Below are 22619 nucleotides of genomic sequence, written 5' to 3'. Positions count from 1 at the left end.
ACAGGTTCGATCCCTGGTCCGGGAGGATCCCACATGCCGTGGAGCAACTAAGCCCATGCACCACAACTACTGAGCCCATGTGCCACAACTACTGAAGCCCACGTGCCTAGAGCCTGTGCTCTGCAACAAGAGAAGGCACCGCAATGAGAAGCCCGCGTGCCACAACGAACAGTAGCCCCCACTCCCCGCAACTAGAGAAAGTCCACGTACAGCTATGAAGACCCAACACAGCCCAAAATAAATAAATTTAAAAAAATGATGATTCTTTAATAAATCAATCAATCAATCAATAAAGTGTGCTGTTAAGCATTTACCAATTAAAGAAACTCAACATAAAGACCCAAAGACCCCATATGAGTTTGCTAAATGATGCAGTGTTAATAAAACTGTGGCTCATTGGAATCTACTGTGTTACAGGATTTTTTGCACACTTAGCTCTTCAACTGATTTGGTTTGGATTCTAGTCAAATTACTTGGTACCTTGGTTAAGTGGGCTTGTGAAAAATACCTGATATATACAACCACTTCCTATGGAGCTAATAGCTATGTGTTTGCTAAGTATTTTGTGAGAAGAAAAGATCAGAGAGCAAAGAAAGCTGGATTTCCTTAAAAGCACTGAACTGTAACATGTATGTAAAGACTGGGTAATTATTGGGCAGAAACAGGCCTGCCAGTAAAAGCCAAATATATGCAGCTCCCTTCTTCTGCTGAAAATCTGTCCTAGTTTCATGTTAAATTATATATTAAAAGAATACTGCATTTTTCTATAATGATGTTTTTATAATATAGAGGGTGTTTCTGACCAAAGACTCTACATCCACAATATATGATAAAAGCAAAGGTATAATGATAAAATATCATACTCAACTCATTTAAGTAGTAAAGTATATTCTAAACCTCATAATGGACAAATACAGTCACTGTGAGGTGGTTCTATAAGTCTCTAATATATTTTAAAAAGGTATATATCATGTTCAAACCAATTTCTACTATATCTTAAATTATAACTATATAAAATGAACACATTAACTTTAATGACCACTTATTTACACTAATATAAGTCTGTTCCCCAACAAGAAAGATGTACATATGTATATGGTTGTTTGTATGAGTTAGATAACTGGCATCTTTTAAAAAATTGTTCAAGAAAGTTTGAAGGAATGAGTTTTCATGTAGCATGAGGAGGTAATCAAAATCATTCTCCCATATTTCCTTAATTCTAAGGTGCCATATGTTGTATATGTCCTTAAGTTAGTGAAGCTTTTTTTTGGAAAGAAAAAGCAAGTACACCTGATGCGCACATCAGAAGGAAAATTCTGGTTTTATAAATTTTATAATGAAAAAAAGAAAATGGAGTACATATTTTTATTTACCTTAGAATTAAATTTGAATTTAAGCTTAATTTCTACAGTAACCTTTAGAAATTTTTATTATGCATTCTTTCTTGATGATAATTTGTAATTTGCTATGATTGATTTAGAATTTCCAAATTTCCATCCATTTTTAGAATTCAAAATTTTGGCTAAAACCATCAATTATTGGAAATCCTCTCAATGTAGACTGTGCATGAGGCCAGTACCTGAGCTGATCCTCTAGGGAGCTTCATGGAGAGTATAATAAGGGGAGCCCTTGTTGAGTAATTTATAGTTGACTAACATCATCACGAATTGCTCCCAACTTTATTCATGATTCTGAACACTTGAGATAATTGAAATACCAAAAGAACGAGTATAAAGCTATTAGGACGAGTGGATACTTGAGCCTACTCACAGTCTCTTGGAGGCAGAGGCTCATTTTGTGCATAAGTGTAAAGAAATTTATTTTTGGAAAAATAATTCTAGTTCCAGTTAGAAGATGGTGAACTCAGAGATTTCATTTATCACTGCTCAAAGTGTTTAGAGCCATTGAAAACATTTCCCCCTAGACATTGACATGATGGACTTATTTTAATCAGCAATTACAAAAGTTGACCAAGTGCCAGGCATCAGTGAGTAGATTATTGGGCAAAAGTCAGTTTTTTCCCCTTGTACAAAACCTGGATGCATCCTGTCCAAGGACAGACTTAAACAGGCAAGGGAAAGTTTATTGAAAACGATTGCAGTTGGAGAGAGAGATTGGACTAAACTCTGCTGAAACAAAAGGTGGGACCGTTTATCAATTCTGGAGTGAGCTAGTGGACTGGTACTGGAGGACATTAGGAGGAGACTGGTTAATGTGATTAGGCCATCTGTGTTTGCTAATCAGCACTTATTGAAGTTAGACTCTTGCCCTCCCACAGAGAATGCGGTGCTATCTTTCTTGATGATTACATTTCGAAAAATGACTCCCATGCCCGTGAGAAAGACATTCCTGGGTTGTAAATCTGGCAAGATTACTAGAAGAAGATTTACGTGTCAAAGGGGTGAAAAAAGAATTTGCATGTTTTTTAGAGTAAATGTTCTAAATAAGGGGAGGTCAAGGGCCTATAAGTCAGGAAGAAACCTGTCTAAAATTTTATTAAGCTGAAAGGAATGTGAAGGCTGTCTTGGTCAATCTAAACCTTGAACACAGGTAAAGATGTTTGCCAACTCTAGAGAAAAGCCTACAAGTACGGCAAGCTCCTTTACCTTTAATCTCCCATCCTCCCTAATCTGATTTAGATATTTCCCTTGTGTTGTCACAGGCTTACCAATATCACAGAATTTATCAGGTCAAATTGCAATTTTTTGTCTGTTTACTACTCTTGACACTAGACTGTAAGGTACCTGAGAACAGGGATCCTGTTTACATTTGTAACCACAGGACCTACTGTAATTCCCCTTACCTCAATTAATGCCTGCTAAAATAAACTGAATTCTAAAAAATTAACAGAAAAGTAGCTGAGATAGGAAATAAGAATGTGGGGATTACAAAAAAATTAAGAGCCTTTAGTTTAGTAAAATGAAGATGGTAAGGGAATATGATCAGAAGCCATATATTCCTAGAAGGTATGAAATTTTCTAGTAAATCCTAGAAAACTAGAAGTTGGCCACACCCAGTGGAGATAGGAAAGAGGGCTCACATTTAATGTACACTATATGGTAGACACTATGTTAGCATATCAAATTTAATCCTTTATCTGTGAAGAAAGCACTGCAAACCCTATTTTATAAGTAAGAAAACTGATACCTGGAGTGGCCATATACCACCTACAGAACAGTGAACCAAGATTTAACCACTCACCTTTATGGCCCCAAAGCTGTTCAATTTGGCTGCCTTAAACATAAATTATAATAGTTTAAGTTTAGGAGAGAAACATGATCAATACTTTTAACTTTGCATATGAGATGATATCCCTAAGAAGGGATCACCCTCAAAATATAAATAGAATCAATAAGTATCAGATGTGTCTTTAAATACTAGAGACAAGCAAGGTTGTAAAGAAAACTGGTGATGTTTGGGGGTACCTTGCAAAACTTTTGAAGGTGGTGTCACCACAAGGAGACTCTGTCTCTTGGTAGCACCATCAGCTCTGCTTCTGGATTGGATGGATTTTGAGATGACATTAGAAGTGCTCTTCTCTTAGAGTTAGGACATTCTCGGATTCTTTAGTAATGAAATACCTTTGATTCTTTGCTTTATCACCAAAAAAGATGGTTTAAAGGAACAACCTTTTTGTTTTTCCAGATACACACTGGGGATGCTATTTACTAACTCTCACTACATGCTAGAGATATGATGGTAGTCCCCTTATATATCGCAGTATACCGTACAGAAAATATTAAGGCTACTGGCATCAGTCCCATATGGTTAAATAAGCTATTTAAAGGAGGATATTCCTGAACTGGAGAGGGATGTCTGGGACAAGAGCAAGCAGGATGAGGATTTAATCAACAATTTAGTTTTCTCTGGAAGCCTGATAAAATTCAAATACCCATGTCTCGCTTACATGGGACTTATTTTTCAACATAATATGGCTTGACAATTTTTCTTAAGAATTTGGGATGAGAAGGAAAAACATAATAATTTAATCTAGTCAATAAGAGGAATATTGATGTTCCTCATATTTCTTTGAAGTCCTTTGGTAAATTTCTTGACTTGTCATCTGACTGACTTTTACCCTTTTCTAGAAAAAAAGCATACCGGGAGGAAGTAAGACCTAGTGCTTTTTAGTGTACTCTTGGCATTCTTCCAACTCTTCTGGAAAACATCATTCTATCACTTATATTCCTGTCGAACTGTAAGTTGAAATGAAGAACCCTCTTACCCAGCCTCTTACACAAAAGTATCACGATATTCTTTAAAAGACCCTATCCAAACAGACACATTTTAAATAATTATTAGTTCATCATCATGACCCAACAAGACTGCAGGGTTGCTTAGCAACAGAATCAGGCACTCTTAACAGGAACATGCATGGGAACAATGGTGAAAAGTGATGGAGATCTTACAAAGGCAAATTCTTTGAATTAAATCTTTGTGAAAAGACATCACGGGGAAAATGAGTTTTTTAACCTAAGAATTGTTTCCTGAGATTGATACATTATTTCATAGCTAAACATCAACCACTTTCCATAGAATAGATAGAACAATGGAACTTTTAGTCTTTACATAATTTAGGGCACTGACAAAACATTATTTATCAGTGTTAGCTTGAAAGTGAATAATATTTCTGTGTTGTCCCGTTATCTTTAAAACTGTATAGATACATAAAGAAAGGAAGTTACATACAAAAATAAATACTGAAAATGTATTTGATTAATGATGTTCTATTTTTATGTCATACATAGACTATAAAAAATTGTATTCTTTTAAATTTGAACAAGATATAAGTATATATATATATACATATATATATATATATATATACATACATACATACATACATACATACATACACACAAACATGCATTATCTATCTAATTCCCATTTCCAGTGGAAAAAGAAAAGAAAAGAAAAGAAAAAGCCTGCAAAGCATTGTCTCTTTGGGAGTCCTAGATTGACTAATTTTTGACTAGTTTGACTGAATGGGCTGATTTTATACTACAATACCTGTAAAGGCACTAACTTGCTTCTATCAGTAAATGGAAGAAAATCCAGTACATATGGGCTCTGTTGTTGCAATATGTAAACACCCAGCAAGTTCAAAGAGTAAGCTCAACATCCTGGCAGAAGACCTCAACTTTGACCCTAGTCCCATCTCTGGCTTGGACAATTCACTTAACCACCATAGACCTCATATTCCTCATCTATAAAAGGAGGCCTCCAAGATTATTTTCAGCTCTAAAATTCCTAAAGTTCATGTCCATCAACTCTAAGTAGCATCATTCTTTTTTTCTCACAGAAGAATTGTTTGTTTTACTGCATTGGTTATTTGACTACTGTCTTTATGTAAATACTAGAAGTAGCAGGCTTGTTCACCAATACATTCAGGTATCAGGCAGAAAATTTTCAATACTGGGTTTTTGTTTGTTTCTTTCTTCATGGCTGATTGCATGTTGCAGAGCTGATTTTTAGTTTCTGGAAGTTAAAAACATGCAGGTGTAGATATAATATGCTGCAGCCATTTATATCACCAGCCATAATGTTTTAAAACAACTGGCTTTTTTGCATAGTCTTTAGAAGAGGGTTAGATGAGCACTTCTGTTTTCCTTTTCTTGAGAAGTTTTATAAAAACACCAAAAGGTCATCTTTAAAATGTCAGACAAGACTAGCAACAAAATCTTGGAAGACAGCCAGTCCACCAAGGAAACAAACCCAAAGGACTCTTTACAGATGCAAATCTTAAATAAGCAACAGAACCTGAGAGTGGGGTGAGGGCAGGGGAGAGAAATACTTTGTAGCAAAGAAATACATTCAAGAGATGCCTCGTGGCCTTGAACTGTTGGAAAGGAGTAGCAGTAAACAAACCTGGCCCCCAGCAATTGCTAAAGGGCACATTCATTAGGAAGTTGGAAGCAAGAAGTCTAAGATCATGAGTCAGAGAAGCAGAATCATGAGCCACACCCACACTGGGTTCTATATGCTATTGTTAAAACAAAGAGAAGTTGATGTAAATATTTTAATTGCAAGGAATTGAAAAAGTGGTTATTAATCCCACTAGTTGATGCCAGGCCAGGTTTCTGATTATACAACTGAGGATGTAGCTCTATAGTCCTGACAGCTGGGTAGTAGAGAAGATGCAGTTTTCTTCCCACAAAAATACCACTTCTCCTACTAACACTTCTAAAGGGAGAGAAAGCCTTTAACAGAGAACACATTAAAGGAGAGTCACAGTTATTTAAAACCAGAAACTTAAATATTGATGGAAGAAGCAAGTAGGTTTAGGAAGAGAGCAAGCTACAGAAATTGATAAAAGCTTTGCACTTTTAGTTGAAATTTTTAAAATTATAAACAGAAATGGAGAATTCTCTGCCATTTGTATTTTATCCAGTATTCAACTAAGTGGCCTATTAGTTTAGTAGGATGAAAAGTATCTTGCTGGCAAATGTGGAAACTAATACTGAAACAAAACTATAAGGCAGAGACATATTTTTGTAGCAAAGGATTTCACCAGCGCTGTCAGGGTTGACACAAGAATCATATTATAGGGGCTTCCCTGGTGGCGCAGTGGTTGAGAGTCCGCCTGCCAATGCAGGGGACACGGGTTTGAGCCCTGGCCTGGGCAGATCCCACATGCCAGGGAGCAACTAAACCCGTGCGCCACAAGTACTGAGCCTGCGCTCTAGAGACCGTGAACCACAACTACTGAGCCCATGTGCTGCAACTACGGAGGCCCACGCGCCTACAGCCCGTGCTCCACAACGAGAGAGGCCACTGAAATGAGAGGCCTGCGCACTGCAACCAAGAGTAGCCCCCGTTTTCTGCAACTAGAGAAAGCCCACGCGCAGCAACGAACACCCAACACAGCCAAAAATAAATAAATTAAATAAATACATTTAAAAAAGAAACTGTCAAGGTTATCAAAAACAAGAAAAGCCTGAGAAACTACCACAGCCCAGAGGAGCCTAAGGGGGCTTGATAACTAAATGTAATGTGGTGTCCTGGATGGAAGCCTGAAATGGAATTAAGGACACTAGGCAAAAGCCAAGGAAATCTGAATAAAGTACAGACTCTGGTTAATATTATTGTATTAATATTGGCTCGTTAATTGTAAAAAAGTTACCACACTAGTGTACGGTGTCAATAATAGAGGAAATTGGGAATGAGATATATAAGGACTCTGTATTATCCCCTTAATTTTTCTGTATATCTAAAACCATTCTAAAATAGATATAGTCTATTAGATAAAACAAAAAAGGTAATGATGAGTTGATTGTAACATCAGACTGGTGATACTTTGAGATAACTATAAAAACTGCCTTAGGAAATTGTCTGTGGTATCTGCTGGGGATATAGTCACAGGTACTCCTAATATTATTGTGGTTTGTTGTCTGCATTTAGATTTAAAGGACATGCTAAATACTAAATTGCAGCTAGAGGTTAGTGAAATTAAAGATGTAATATTCCCATCCAGATTCCACATACACTTTGATACATATTAAGAATCCCCTGCTCTTTGGTGAGGTCTAATTTTATGAAAGTGAAACTCAGAGAGATGAATTAGGTTGTTCCAGCTTTTAAAAAGCCCGCATTCTAGGGTCAAGAATTCTTACTGAGCCTTGTTGAAACTGTTTGCTACACTACCTCCTAATTTTGGAACTGCTAAACAGAGAGTTGGGAACTCTTCCTAGATTAAAAGTACTGCCTTGGCCTTGTGCAATTATACTGTTTAGGTTGCTGGACAAATCCAAGGATAAAACTGGCCTGGACCTAGTGATGGGCAATTCCAAAAGCAAGCTGAATGTGAGAAGTTCACTCACAGAGAACCCTAGTGTCAAAAAGCCTCTCTACTTGGGAATGGCTGAACACCGGGAAAATAAGCCCTGGTTCAGCTGTAAAGAGAGCACATCCTTGGCCTTTTTTCCCCCTTAAGGCCGGAAACTGATGATCTGGTCAGCTTAGGAGAGGGAGGGAGGGAAGGAGGGAGGGAGGAAAATGAGAGAGAGAAACCTGTTAATAGGTGGTGCCAATTTAAAGAGAGAAGGAAAGGGTTTCTTATATATGTATATGCTAATATTATTCCTAAAGCCAATTCTGATAAATCCTTCGGGAAAGAAAGAGATGCAGCCACCTGTTAATGTGGCTTCAGCTTCTTTGTTTCCAACTGTTACAGCGGTCACCAGACCAGCCATTCCACTTGGGGCGGGGCCAGGGGGTTAGAGGGGGAACATCTGTCCACTAAGGACACTACTGAACAGCAACAAAATCTTGGGGCGACCCCTCTCTCTTTCCTCGAGTGCTTTCGCTAGCCGGTCCTACTTCCCCACTCCTTTGGGAGTTTCCTGTTCCATTACGTAGGCAAGAGGGCGAGAGGTCCCAGCTTTCCTAATTGTGAGTGGTTTGGCTGGGTGTGTACGTGCGAGTAACTGTGTGTGTGTGTGTGTGTGTGTGTGTGTGTGTGTTGAGGGAAAGTGGAGCTTGCTACAGGGGCTTAGAAAAACTAGTCGCCAATTTAAAATATTTTCGGAGTGTTTGAATGATATCTTCAAAGCTAATCCCACTCTCAAATTCAGCGAAATGAACAATACAGATAAGGAAGATGAAGAGGGTGGAAAACCCACACAGCGGAATGGAGCTGTCCATGCCGCGGGAGTGACAGGGGAGCGCTCAGAGGTAAGGCGCTCTGCAGAGAAAGTCACTCTGGCTCTTCTCTCTCGGTCCACCAGCCGGCGACGCTTCTTCTGTAAAAGCATTCCTAGAAAATAACCCTACAACCGGGAAGGGTAGCGATCTTTGAGCGCAGTTTCCAGGAGCTGGTCCCCGCAGCAGGGAGAGGCCCCTCTCCCCCCGCGGCTGGCGCGGAATGTGGCGATCCGGCCCGGCGCGGGGGATGACTTCCTGCGGCTGGAGCTCGGCGGCGGGAGCGGCGGGAGCAGCTGCTGCAGCTGGCAGGTGGGGTGGGGGCCGGCCGAACTGACCAAGCACAGACCCGGCGCGGCGGCACTGCGGCCCCGGGGCAGCCGGCGCGGGGACATGCGCTGATTCGATCCCTCCGGAGAAGGTAAGCAGCCCGGCTATTATTAGCCTCGGCCACACTGCGCGGTGCTTTCTGCTTGGTTAGTAATGGGGTTTGTAATACAGAGGGAAGAAGGGGAATATCCCTGCCGCCTTCTGCAATGGGAAAAAGAGCAGCAACTGGAATTGAAATATTAATCAGCCAAGTGCTTGAGATTATTGGAGGAGCGGTGTTACTGGGCAAACAAAGAAGGCGGTCAGCCTCTGTAATCTTAAGATAATCAACCATTGCTGTGCCACACTCGCTTCGATATTGAAGAGGATTCCGAATGTAAAATAATTTGAGTTTCACTTTTACGTTGCTACCTTCAACCTTCGCTTGGTTAATTTCTGGTTTGCGAGCAGCAGGTTCTTGTCAGCAGCCTAGAGAAGTAATCGGAAATCTTCCCTCTCCTTTTGCCTTCCTCAGTCTTCTCCCTTTCCAGTTATTAGAATGGGTCTGCACATTTCAACGTCAAACACCCACTTCAATACTGAACCTTTAGAAAGAATCTCAAATTAGAGGAGAAACTTACCTCCTGGAGTTCAGCTTGGGTTGAGCAGCACTTGTCCCCACTTCTCCCTTCATTTACCATCTTCTCTTGTCAATCATTTCATTGATTCCCCCACCCCCCACCCCGGGGATGCTGTGCTCATTAACAAGCCAGCTCTTGTCAGCTCCTGTCCACCACCTCTGTTCCCTGACTGATTTTTCAAGGACCCAGAAAGGACATGGCCTTATACCATGTTTGGACTATTATCTGTGTCCTTCCCCAAAATGCATGGCATGAAAAATCCTTTAAACCCAGTACCAACATGGTTTCCGATAACTCCCTTCATTGTAGTCACTGCAGCTACCAGATGGGTTTCGAGGACAGCAGAATCTGTTGGGGTGTGAGAAAGAGGGCTATACCTACATATTTTGCTCCACGTGCCTAAGAATAGGTGGAAGTAGAAATGCAAATGTCGGTCTGTCCCGTTTTTCTTGAAGCTTTTTTAGTCCAGCTAGGTTGTGAGACACCTAGCTGGGTAGGGTATGGGGCAAGTCCTCCTGCAAAAGCAAGCAGTGTGTTTGTCCTAGGATTCCCCCAATCACCTCAAAAGAGATTCCAGAGAGGCTTTTCCCACAGGCAGTCAGAAAGCCAGGGGAGGTGGCCAAGGTAAACCTCAGGTTATTTGGGCATCCTCAAGTTAGTCTCCCCTTTTAGGGGTTCTGACCTAGGATTTCCCCACAAACGCTTTGCTGCTGAGCTCAAGTGCCGATTCTTGTTGCCCACCTAGGGATGTACAATTGAATGATATTCTGTGAAATGGTGAAGATTGCTATGGTGGGGATTACAAATGTGCCACTTCACCAACAGAGAACAGTTGCAATAAGCCAGACTGTGTGGTGTCTGTGTGCCAATATTCCATTTAAAAAGAGATTTGTTATCTTTAAATCTGAAATTAAAGAGACAGTTTGACTCAAAAGGCCATGGATTTTATTTTAACAAATTAAAATAGGAGACCAATGAAAAAGAGGTCCAGGGTTTATAGCTAACCTTCTTACCTTCTTTTTTAAATATTGCTTTAGAACAAGATACTGGTTCTGAAAAATCATGTTACTTCTATTATATATCGTTCTTGTTTTTCTGATTACAAATTCTCTATTTATAGATACACTTTGGAAAGAGTTGAGTTGGTTTCTTTGTCTCTATCTTCAGTATATGAGGCAGAAGGAGTGGAGGGGGGTGGGCAAATCCCACTCCAAATGGCCCCCTCAGAGAACTGTTCCCCGGACCATGCAAACCTCTGGACCGATATTGTTTTGGCTGGTGGTTATTATTATCTTTAAATGCGGTTTGGGTTTGAAATATTAAATTTTCAATATTCTAAAATTTTGGCTCAGGCACACCAACTAGAAGAGAGAACAAAGAACAAGAAGAGCAAAACTATTTTCCACCTTTCTTACCTAATTGTAAAATATTTAATTATATGAATAATTATTCTGAATAATAAGTGAAAAACATATTAGAATAATAATTCATTTTTTAGAAAGTAGCCCAAGGTTTATGAAATACAGGTGAGCGCAATTGATCTTAAGTACAGTAAAAATTTCTGTAATTTTGAAAGGTGTTTTTATGTTGAGTATTAGTACATGAAAATATGCTAATGATGGTTAGAAATTGAAATGTCTGTTACTTTGTTTCTGAAGAAGCTGAGTTCTTTGGCAAGAAATGGGTCAGGATTAGGGGACTGGAGCCGCCAAAGCCGGCATCATACCTGCCAGTGATTGTATAGGTGAGATGAATGCATGAAGTTATGGATTAGGGTTGGAGAAGCCTTCTGGGGAAGAAAGAAAACAAGATAGAAAATAGAATTTGTTATTTTAGTGCAACTAAGATAATTAAATTTAAGGTATTTCTGAATTTGGACTTCGTTATATTTAAACAATTTCTGAGGAAAGTTTCTAAATTCCAAGCCCTAGGTAGAAATAGTTGTATGGTTTCCTAACCGAAACTAATTTATGACTCTATTTCCTTTGTTAAAAACGTTTCCCAGAGAAAGGAAAAATTAATTGCCCCGTGTTAAGGAGGAGTAATACCAAATAGAAGGATGTATTCTATTAGTTGCTAAATGAACTGTAGGAACTTTTTTGTAGATATGACAAGATAGAATTGAAATCAATCTGTTGCTTTCCAATCACGTAAAGAAAAACATTTAGTCTGGTGGGTGGTCAGTGTTATCAGTAATTTAAGACTTGAGTACCCACTTAGGATTCACAAAGTTGCCCTCTCTTTACAAAAGGCATTTTCTGGTGCTGCATTACTGCCATTAGCTACAATTGAAATAGACTTATCCTGAGATTTTGAAAAACAGAAAAAGAAATAGTAGGATTAATAAGGCTTTGCCTCCACTGAGAATGGGTAGAAAAAGTGCTATTTTGAAAGTTATCAATGGCCTCTTAATTGCCAGATTTCTGCGCTGTTTCAACCTGCTCTTTATGTCTTTATTTTTAAGCTCTCTTCTAAGTTCTTTTTTAAAAATTTTACTGCTTAGTGTTTTATTCACTAAAATAGCATTTTTAATTGAAGTATAGTTGATGTGTAATATTATATAAGTTACAGGTGTAAAATATAGTGACTCACGATTCTTAAAGGTTATACTCCATTTATAGTTATAAAATATTGGCTATATTTTCTGTGCTATGCAGTATATCCTTATAGCTCATTTTATAATAATAGTTTGTACCTCCTAGTCTCCTATCCCTATATTGTTCTTTTTTTAAAAATTAAATACTTGTGTTCAAAAGTATTATTAATAAGTAATACATAAAGAGATATCTCTTTATCTAGTCTCTCACTAATCCCCTTAAATTACCTCATGACCAGCCTAGAACAAGTGCTGTTTATTTCTAGTTTGTGCCTCATGATATCACGACTATATGTCTTCATTTGTTCCTTTCACTCACCCTGCTACACGTTGAAACCTTGCTCACAGCATACACTGTCTCTTCCATGAACCCTTCCCCATACCCACCTTCATTCTCATTTCAGATGTGTTTCTCCCTTGTCTAAATGCCTGTGGCACTTTCTATTTTGGTCTATCCTTTAGTTTGAACATGATTTGCTGTTGTAAAATAACCCTAGGGAGCAGAGTCTTTGACTAACAACTTTTTATTACCTGAAACTCATAATACAGTGCCTAGCTATGTATATGCAAAGTAGATGTTCAGCAATTTGATTTTAGTGAAGAAATTAGCTATTATTTTCCAGGGGTGTATATCCACCTACTCTAATATCCAAGTTAGGCTCTAAATAGTGTGTGCAGGTACATTTTAGTTTAAAATCCCTATATAATAATATAGTGAAAGTACATTCAAACAGTTATATTCAACAAAAGTTATTGTGAGCTTACATGCCCTTAAGTGGATATTGGCTCATCCATATCAAAAAGCATAGTAAGCATTACAAAAGAAAACTTTAAAGAAGACATTGTACCAGCTTTCAGTATGCTTTCATTCTACTGAAAACAAGTAAGCAGGGGAAGATGTCTTGCATAAATAAGTACTAGTCTTAAAGCGCTCTGCTAGGTCCTTTCATCTGTGGTGTATAATTTCATCCTTCTACTATATGCTAATTTTACACTGAGACTCAGAGATCTTACCTAAATGGCAGAGATTCTTTCCACATTCACATGCTGTTCTTTGAAGTGTTAACGAGTGAAGGAAAACTATAAAAACATAATCAGAGTAGTTTAAAATGGTTTTGTGGTCAGGCTTTCCAGTGCTTTTTAAACTTTTGGGTCTTAACATCCCCTTTAATAATTCAATAAAGGCTATGCGTCCACTCCCCAAGTACATACACAACACACACACATAGAATTTTGCCTGTAATTGCAGGTGTTCGCGGACCTAATAAAGCCCTCCTTTGCAAATGCTTTAAGGACATCTACGCTGGACTCAGTTTTTCTTTTTGCTTGTTGTATGCTTAATATTTATTTTTGTACCTATTAAAATTAAACAAATTGTTATCTGTTATAGATTGAGATATAAACCTAAGCAGCTTCGTACTTTACAACTTTTCTTTTTGCATTTTTGTATTCTGTCCTCTCTCACACAAACACACAAATTTATATAAATGAGATCAAATAATACTTTTCTGTGAAGAGAATGCTTAGAATTTATTCTTAACGATTTTTCTATATATCACACGTCAGTGTTAGCTGTAGTCATCATGTTGTACATGATGTCCATAGTATGTATTTATCTTACAATTGGAAGCTTGTACCTTTGACCATCTTCCTCCAATTTCCCCTCCCCTGACCCTCTGTCTCCTGTAACCACAGGTCTGATCTCTTTTTCTATGATTGTTTTCTTTTTTTTTAGGTTCCACATATAAGTGAGATCATATAGTGTTTGCCTTTCTTTCTCTGACTTATTTAACTTAGCATAAAGCCTTCAAGGTCCATTTCTGTTGTCTCAAATGGTAGCATTTCTTTGTTTTCTTACAGATGAATAATATTTCAGTGTGTGTGTGTGTGTGTGTGTGTGTGTGTATACATATAATACGTATATATCTATAAATATATAAAACAACCTCTTTACCCATTTGTCCATCAATGGGCACTTAGATTGTTTCCATGTCTTGGCTATTATAAATAATGCTGCTATGAACATGGGGGTGCAGATATCTTTTTGAGTTAGTGTTTTCATTTTCTTTGGATATATTCCCAGAAGTGGAGTTGCTAGATACATGTAGTTCTAGTCTTAATTTTTGAGGATCCTCCATACTGTTTTCCATACTGGCTTTACCAATCTACAATCCCACCAACAGCACAAGGCTTCCCTTTTCTCCACATCCTCACGAGCATTTGTTATCTCTTGACATTTTTGAGGATGACTGTTCTAACAGGTGTGAGGTAATATCTCAATGTGGTTTTAATGTGCATTTCCCTAATGACTAGTGGTATTGAGCATCTTTTCATGTACCTGTTGGCTTTTCGTGTGTCTTCTTTGGAGGAATGTCTATTCGGGTCCTTTGCTCACTTTTTTAATTGGGTAATTTTTTTTTGCTATTGATTTGTATGAATTTTTAATTTATTTTGGATATTAACCCTTATCAGATATATGGTTTACAAATATGTTTTTTTGCATTCTATAGGTTGTCTTTTCAATCACTTTGTTGATTTGTTTTTGTTTTCGTTTGCTGCGCAGAAGCTTTTTAGTTTGATGTAGTTCCATTTGTTTATTTTTTATTTTGTTGTTTGTGTTTTCAGTGTCATATCCAAAAAGTCATTACCAAACCCATGTAATGAGCTTTATTCCTATGTTTTCTTCTGGCAGTTGCATAGTTTCAGGTCTTACATTTGAGTCTTTAATCCAATTCAAGTTAGTTTTGTGTATAAGATATTGGTCCAATTTCATTCTTTTACATGTGAATATCCAATTATCCCAGGGTTCCCTTGTATGTAACTTCTCTCTTTTCTCTTGCTGGTCTTAAAATTCTTTCTTTGTTTTCGACTTTTGATGATTTAATTGCAATGTGTCTCAGAGTAGCCCTATTTGAGTTCAACCTATTTGGGCTTGTTTGGACTTCATGGATATGGATGTCCATTTCTCATCCTAGGTTTGGGAAGGTTTCATCCATTATTGCTTTAAATATACTTTTTTCCCCTTTCTCTCTCTCTTTTCTTCTTCTGGAATTCCCATACATGAACATTGTTTACTTTATTGTGTCCCATAATTTCCATAGGCTTTCTTCACTCTTTTTATTCTTTTGCTTTTTGTTCCTTTCACTGGGTAATTTCTAAAGTCCTGTCCTCCAGTCTGCTGATTCTTTCTTCTGCATGGTCGATTCTACCTTTGAAACTTTCTATTGAATTCTTCAGTTCAGTTATTGTATTTTTAAAATCTAGTGTTCCTGTTTCTATGATGTTGCTACTTCCTTGTCAAACTTCTTGTCTTGTTCATGCATTGTTTTCCTAATTTCACTTAGCTGTCTGTGCTTTCTTGTAGTTCACTAAACTTCCTTAGGAGGATTATTCTGAATTCTTTGACAGTTCATAGATACTCTCTTTTTTTTTTTTGCGCTGTGTGGGCCTCTCACTGTTGTGGCCTCTCCCATTGCGGAGCACAGGCTCCGGACGTGCAGGTTCAGCAGCCATGGCTCATGGGCACAGCCCACTCTGCGGCATATGGGATCCTCCCGGACCGGGGCACGAACCCGCATCCCCTGCATCGGCAGGCGGACTCTCAACCACTGTGCCACCAGGGAAGCCCAGATCTTCATTTTTTTAAGGTCAGTTATTGGAGTTTTATTACTTTCCTTTGGTGGTGTCCTATTTGCCTAATTTTTGTGATCCTTGATTCCTTACATTGGTATCTGCATATCTGAATAATTGGGCTCTTCCACCAGACTTAACTGGGTATTATATTCAGTAGTAGTAGTACATGGGGCTATGAATTAGTTTCCTGGCAGAGAATCAGAGCTTGTATAGGACCTGGCTCTGGACAGGACCCAGAGCCTGTATAGTTCATTGTTTGGGAACCCAAATCAGGCCAGAGTGTGCACTTAATTCCCTGGTCAGGTGAGGGCAGTGGTTTTGCCCTGCAGAAGGGGGAGGCCACAGGCTGTGCTGTCTGTTCAAGTGCCACTGTATCTAGGGCTGTTTAATGGGCTGTACAGCTTCCCATGTTCTCTGGTTAGGTTCCCCAGTTGGACGTGCTGAAGGCTGTATTCAGTGATGAGTAGGGCTATGAATTAGATTTCCTGCCTGGGTGCAGCAGGAGAAGCAGCTCTAAAGCCAGTAAAGCTCTTTGTTGTCTTAACTCAAGCTGATCCACACTCCACGTTCTGTGGCTGAACAAGGCCACTGGCTTGGCTTTGCAGACTATCAGCTCTGTCTACCCTTCTCTAGGCTTGAGCACTGCTGGGCCGCACAGTTTCTAGGAGTTGTCACCAATCCTTCTAGTCAGATGGGCCAGGAAGACACTCTCCACAGCAGATGGGATGGGGCTAGTCCCAGTTCCTTTGCCTGGGTGGGATGAGGAGGGACCACTCCAGGCAACTCTTAATTTCTCAAACAGGCTCCCCAGTTGGGAGGAGCTGGGAGCTCCTCTCAGCCTTGGATATGAATTAATCTCCCTGCCTGTGCATGGTACAGGATCCCTCCACACCTGATACTGGCTCTGCTTTGTACCAGAGCCAGTGATGAGCTCTGGCTGCCTGCCTCTTGGCTGGAGCACGACTGGGCCAAATAGCTTCCAGGATTTATTGCCAGCCCTTTTGGTCAGATGGCCAGAAGACACTCTCCACAGTGGGTGGGCTGTGACTCTGCTCTTTCCCTGGGTATGGGCAAACCAGGTTCAAGGGCCAGATGCATATCAGGTGGATCTGTACCCTGCTGAGTTCCCCGGTTGTAGTGTCCCACCAACCTGGCTCTGTAGATAAGCAAAGGTGCCAGTTGTGATCACTACTTGGGCACTGCAGGTATGAATTCCATCGGTCACAATCCATGTGCTGGCTGTTGCATGCCCCTTCCCCCTTCATCACTAAAAGTCCAACTTTTAGTGGTCAAACCCTGCAGATTCCCCTGCAATCCCAGTGGAGCAGATTAGAGCAGTGGCTCCCACAAAGCAACCCCAATGCTAGTGGTGGTGCTTGCTGTCCCCCAGTTCTCTTCCCCTACTGGAGGAACCAGAGGTTCAGGGGAGACCTCACCCATGGTGCTCCACTGGCTTGGGGGAGGGGCAGTGTGGTCCAGCTCCTTTTCTCACCCTTCTAATGCAGTCTGTCTTGGTCTCTGTGGTGCACGGGGGTGCTTCAGCCTCACCTCCATGTTCTAGGATTCTCTCAAATAGTGTCCTGTTTCCAAATAATTGTTAGTTGTTCCTCCTGTGGGGGACGTGGAGCCAGGAATGACCTTGGTGATGTCACCCCACTCTGGGCTTACTTTGACAATATGTGTGTCCTTTATAGCCCAGACATTTCTGGTACTTGAAATGAGGTTCTCCTTTTATTGTTCTCCCTGCTTTAGGACCTAAACTGGGAGCTCTTCATTAGCACTGGCACAAAGGCTGCTGAGATGACTAGGAAGCAAGTGCCAAGGAGGATAGTGAATCAAAGAACCTTGATTCATGGAAAAGGAATCCCAGAAGGAGCTCTAAACGTTACACATTCCAAAGGATTTATTCAGGGTTTTCCAATCAAAATCATTTTTACAAAAAAGAAACAGTTCTCAGACTTCAAGTAGTATACTGCCAAGTATGTGGAAGAACATTGCCAGCAGTTGAGTGGTGTGGTCTGCTTTGAAATATATTCAGTTTGCTTAGGATGGACATATGTCTACTTCAAAGTTACTATTTCTTTCTAGTAATGCTGTCTACAGTACTGTATTTGCTTTTGGCAAGTTAAGAAAACAATGACATCCCTCCCAGGTTCTAAAACAATTACCAGCATAAAAATACATTAAACTTTTTAGCTGATACTTAAGGAAACCAGTACTAGCTAGCATTCCTACTGATGCTAGTATTCAAAGAGAGGCGTGACAAAACCATTAATCTAGAAAACACCAGGTTGGAAAGATGGAGAGAAAGAACTCAAGAGGACTACTTAAGCTGTTGCTTTCTTTACATGTCCCCAAATATGATAATAACCATATAAGCTCCTAAAATAAGTGCAATTTTATGCAAACTTCATAGTATGCCTAGTATGAGGTAAATTTGTACTTTATTTTATAGTATATTTTAATTTTTTTATTTTGGTAAAATGTCCCATAATGTAAAATTTACCATTTTAACCATTTTAAGTGTATCATTTATTGGTATTAAGTACATTCACAATGTTGAGCAACCATTACCATTATCCATTTTAAGACCTTTCTTGTTATCCCAAACAGAAACTGTACTCACTAAACAATAACCCCTTATTTCTCCCCTCCCCTTAGCCTCTGGTTAACTCTATTCTATTTGCTGGGTTTATAATTTGCCTATCCTAACTACCTCATATAAGTGGAATCATATAATAGTTGTCCTTTTGTGTCTGGCTTCTTTCACTTAACATAATGTTTTCAAAGTTTATCCATGTTATAGCATGTAGCAGCATTTCATTCCTTTTTAAAGCCATACAATGTATAGTGATTTTTAGTTGCAAAACACTTTTAGTGCATTGTGTTTCTATTATATTAATGATATCTAGCATATATCACTACCATATTACCTTTAGTAGATGCCCAGTAATGTGTACTATGAGTGAGCCATAATTTCATTCAGTCAAAACCCATTGATAAACATTTATTAAGTTCCAAACAGTTTTATGATTTCAAGAAATGTGGTAATGGACATAGAGGTTCATGTCTTGATGTCCTGGAGCTTTTACTTTTGATGGAAGAATTCTTGGAGTGGCATGGAATGGTATTGTTGGGTCAGAGATTATGCAGAAACATTTATCATTTGAATACATACATTGACTATAAAAACCATCAACTTCTTCAACAGATAATATTCCTGTATTTTATGTAACCATTTATGACTATCTTAAAAATGAATGCAAGTAATGTAAGGGAATCCACTTAATGTGATTTGAGCAAGGAAACATTCTCACTTTTTTCATTTCTAGTTCATGGAAGAAAATTCCAATACACAAGTATTGAAATATTTCAAGTCTCTGGATCACACATTTCATCATTTCAAAAATATTACAGAGTACATCACGGATGTCAGTCAAGTCTTGTAACAGCAGTGTAGAAAACTAGTAACATTTATAGCTAGTTTGTTTTTAAGCTTCAGCAATGGATCAATTCTATCCAGCCTAATCTGTAATTTTAATTAGATTAATGTTTAAAATAAAACAGATTAATTTTTAATTTAAAAGTATTTTTAGTTCATATTTATGTACCTGCATTATGGTAAATCTTTTATTTTGTTGTTTTTTTCTTAGTTTCTCTTCAGAGTATCTTTGAAAATTTATTTTTAAACAGAATAATTAAAGCCCAAAGATGAGAATGTCTCATTTAAGATAAACTAAAGAACGTTGGAAGAGCTGAAGTATGAACACAATTGGCACAACTTTTCACCACCCTCCTTAGAAGAAGACTGTTTTGATTTGCATGGTCCAAGAAAGGAGAAACAGATAACTTGCTGGGGATTGCATCCTGCTTTACTTAAGTTAGACATTAACAGGCTAAAAGGGCAAGGATGAAGCAACATGTTTATAACATATTTTTGAAAAGCTACTTAAAGGTGAAGGGTGGCAAGAACACAGACAGACACACCCTAGACATTTCACGACAGTATTTTAAGGTATGCCTTTTCTTTGGTTGATAGGGATGGAGGGACCTATTAATAAACATTTCTCCTATTTACTTTTGTCTTTATTGCTGTCTAATCAAACCCTCATTAAAAAACAGACATAAAACAAATAAGCATTCTGACTTTTGCCTGAATAAGCAACAACAAGCTCACATCTTAAACAATGGACTGCAATGGCTATGAGACTGAGGATCCTTGGTCATTGCAACAGTAGCAGCAACACAACCTGCTTTGTTCCTTCTGTTGTATCCTGCAGAATCTGAGTAAATAGAGAGAAGTCAGTGATACCTTTAGTGCCATTTCTTACACTCCTCTCCATGATCTTTCACACTCAGGTTCTCTGGTCATCTCAATGTAGTGAAAAACCACCAGGATGTTAATACCCTCTATCCATTCACAAAACTTAATGCTTCTGAGACTTGCAGAAATAATGTTGAATCTGAATTGGTGGTACCCAATAGAGTCACTAAGAATAATCCGTCAGACTCACCAAATCCAAATTCAGATTTAAAGGCCATCAAATTTTAAAGATAATGAAGATTTTAAGATTTCCATATTTATTATATATGGTCATATGTAAAAATTTAGAAAAGTAAAATTACATGTATAGGTTTTTAATTATAAGCTATATTCACTGGAGAATTAATGCATTTTTAAAAGGATTCATTCTGAAAAGATTACATTAGCACTTTTTTTAAACCACTACCCTCAAAAATAAATTGTGACAAATCATTGTTCACCCAAGTTTATGTCTCATCTCAAGGAAGTGAGTTGTTCTTGGGGAAATTGCTTTCATCTAATTTGTGCTTTCCTGCAGTGGATCAAGCTGAAATGAAATGGGGCTGACATTCTTAACTATTATTACGTGCCCACATTTACCGGAATTACCTAATGATCAGTACCGAAGAGTTTTATAATAAATAAATATGTATGTACTGAGAGTCTCCACTGATAAAAGTTAGTTGAGACATGGCTGGTGATCCCATAGAAGAGATATCTAGCTTATATTTCTTACATCATCTCCATAGTAGAAAGCAATCCAGGATTGCAAAGCAAGGCATGAGACAGTAGCATCTGGTGTATTTTATAAATGTTTAGATTTCTAGGGAGCTTATTGGTATTACATATTGTGGTAAGCACTCAAATGTAAACTGTTACTTTAAAATAGTAAAATATCAAGACCGTACAAATTCCTGCAACTTAAATGGTCAGTTTGGTATTTGGCTTTATGATAGGCATCTGCAAGATATTTATTAAACAACCAAATGAACCAATACCATTTAATTTTGAAAACTGCCTTCCTAATACAAAAGAATTGGTATTCTACACAAGTTCCTTGTGATTATTTTTGTAGGTGTGGTGGGAATGAATTATGGATGGCACTACCCTTTCTCCTGTTTCTTGTCTGAGGTTTTGGTAAGGTGGAAATTAGAGATGATGGACCTTAAAGTTTGAGCAGTTCAAGACACTCAACCAGTAAGTCAGAAAGAGAAAGACAAATACCGTATGCTAACACATATACATGGAATCTAAGAAAAAAAAAAAGGTCATGCAGAACCTAGGGGTAAGATGGGAATAAAGGCACAGACCTACTAGAGAATGGACTTGAGGATATGGGGAGGGGGAAGGGTAAGCTGTGACAAAGTGAGAGAGTGGCATGGACATATATACACTACCAAATGTAAAATAGATAGCTAGTGGGAAGCAGCCACATAGCACAGGGAGATCAGCTCGGTGCTTTGTGACCACCTAGAGGGGTGGGAAAAGGAGGGTGGGAGGGAGGGAGATGCAAGAGGGAAGAGATATGGGAACATATGTATATATATAACTGATTGACTTTGTTATAAAGCAGAAACTAACACACCATTGTAAAGCAATTGTATTCCAATAAAGATGAAAAAACAAAAAACAGTGAGTAGAATTCAAATAAGTAATAGTAGATATAAAAATAATAAAAAAAAATTTTGGCAAAAAAGACACTCAACCAAGCACAATCCATTTACCCAGGACAAGAAAACATATGCCATTACTCTTCTTTTTTCAACCACCATGGATTTGAACTTTTAGAAAATTGAAAATGCAAGATACAGATTTTATTTATTTTCTTAAGTAATTTATTTATTTCTGGCAGCGTTGGTTCTTTGTTGCCGTGCCTGGGCTTTGTCTAGTTGCTGGGAGTGGGGACTACTCTTCGTTGTGGCGCACAGGCCTCTCATTGCGGTGGCTTCTCTTGTTGCACAGCACGGGCTCTAGGGCACGCCGGCTTCAGTAGTTGCAGTGCGTGGGCTCAGTAGTTGTGGCTCGCGGGCTCTAGAGCGCAGGCTCACTTGTTGTGGCCCATGGGCTTAGTTGCTTTGTGGCATGTGGGATCTTCCCAGACCAGGGTTCGAACCTGTGTCTCCTGCATTGGCGGGCGGATTCTTAACTGCTGCACCACCAGGGAAGCCCAAGATACACATTTTAATAAGAAAATATTAGTCAACAGTTCTCTTATCTCTGTGTCTTTTTCTATCTCATTGATTGTGAAGAATACAATCATAGAGAAAGCAAAATCTACATCAGTTGAAAATTTTTTCCACCTGCATGCATGTTATAGTGGATGTGTAACATCTTCACAGGGTTTGTGAAATCACTATTTCACCACAGAAATTAAATATGACACTAAAATGATCTGACACTAATTAGTCCATTGACTAAGGGGAGGAGGATCGGCATCTTGGTCATCGTTTAGAAGAAAAAAAATCATTAACCTGTTAGGCAAAATACTTGTCTTTAA

At 38.6% G+C, this 22619-nt stretch overlaps 1 long non-coding RNA gene across 1 annotated transcript; it reads left to right on the top strand.

Moving 5' to 3' along the window:
* Positions 1–8914: 8914 nt before the first annotated feature.
* LOC132500338 (uncharacterized) lies at positions 8915–17976 on the top strand. Its single transcript, XR_009534019.1, has 3 exons — positions 8915–9061; positions 15672–15833; positions 17572–17976. It is a non-coding gene; the product is annotated as an uncharacterized LOC132500338 (long non-coding RNA).
* The last annotated feature ends 4643 nt before the right edge of the window (positions 17977–22619 follow it).

This window comes from Mesoplodon densirostris, chromosome 12, assembly GCF_025265405.1.
Source record: "Mesoplodon densirostris isolate mMesDen1 chromosome 12, mMesDen1 primary haplotype, whole genome shotgun sequence".
Classification (NCBI taxonomy): Eukaryota; Metazoa; Chordata; class Mammalia; order Artiodactyla; family Ziphiidae; genus Mesoplodon; species Mesoplodon densirostris.
The sequence above is the reverse complement of the archived record's forward strand: the minus strand, read 5'-3'. Positions and strand labels throughout refer to the sequence as shown.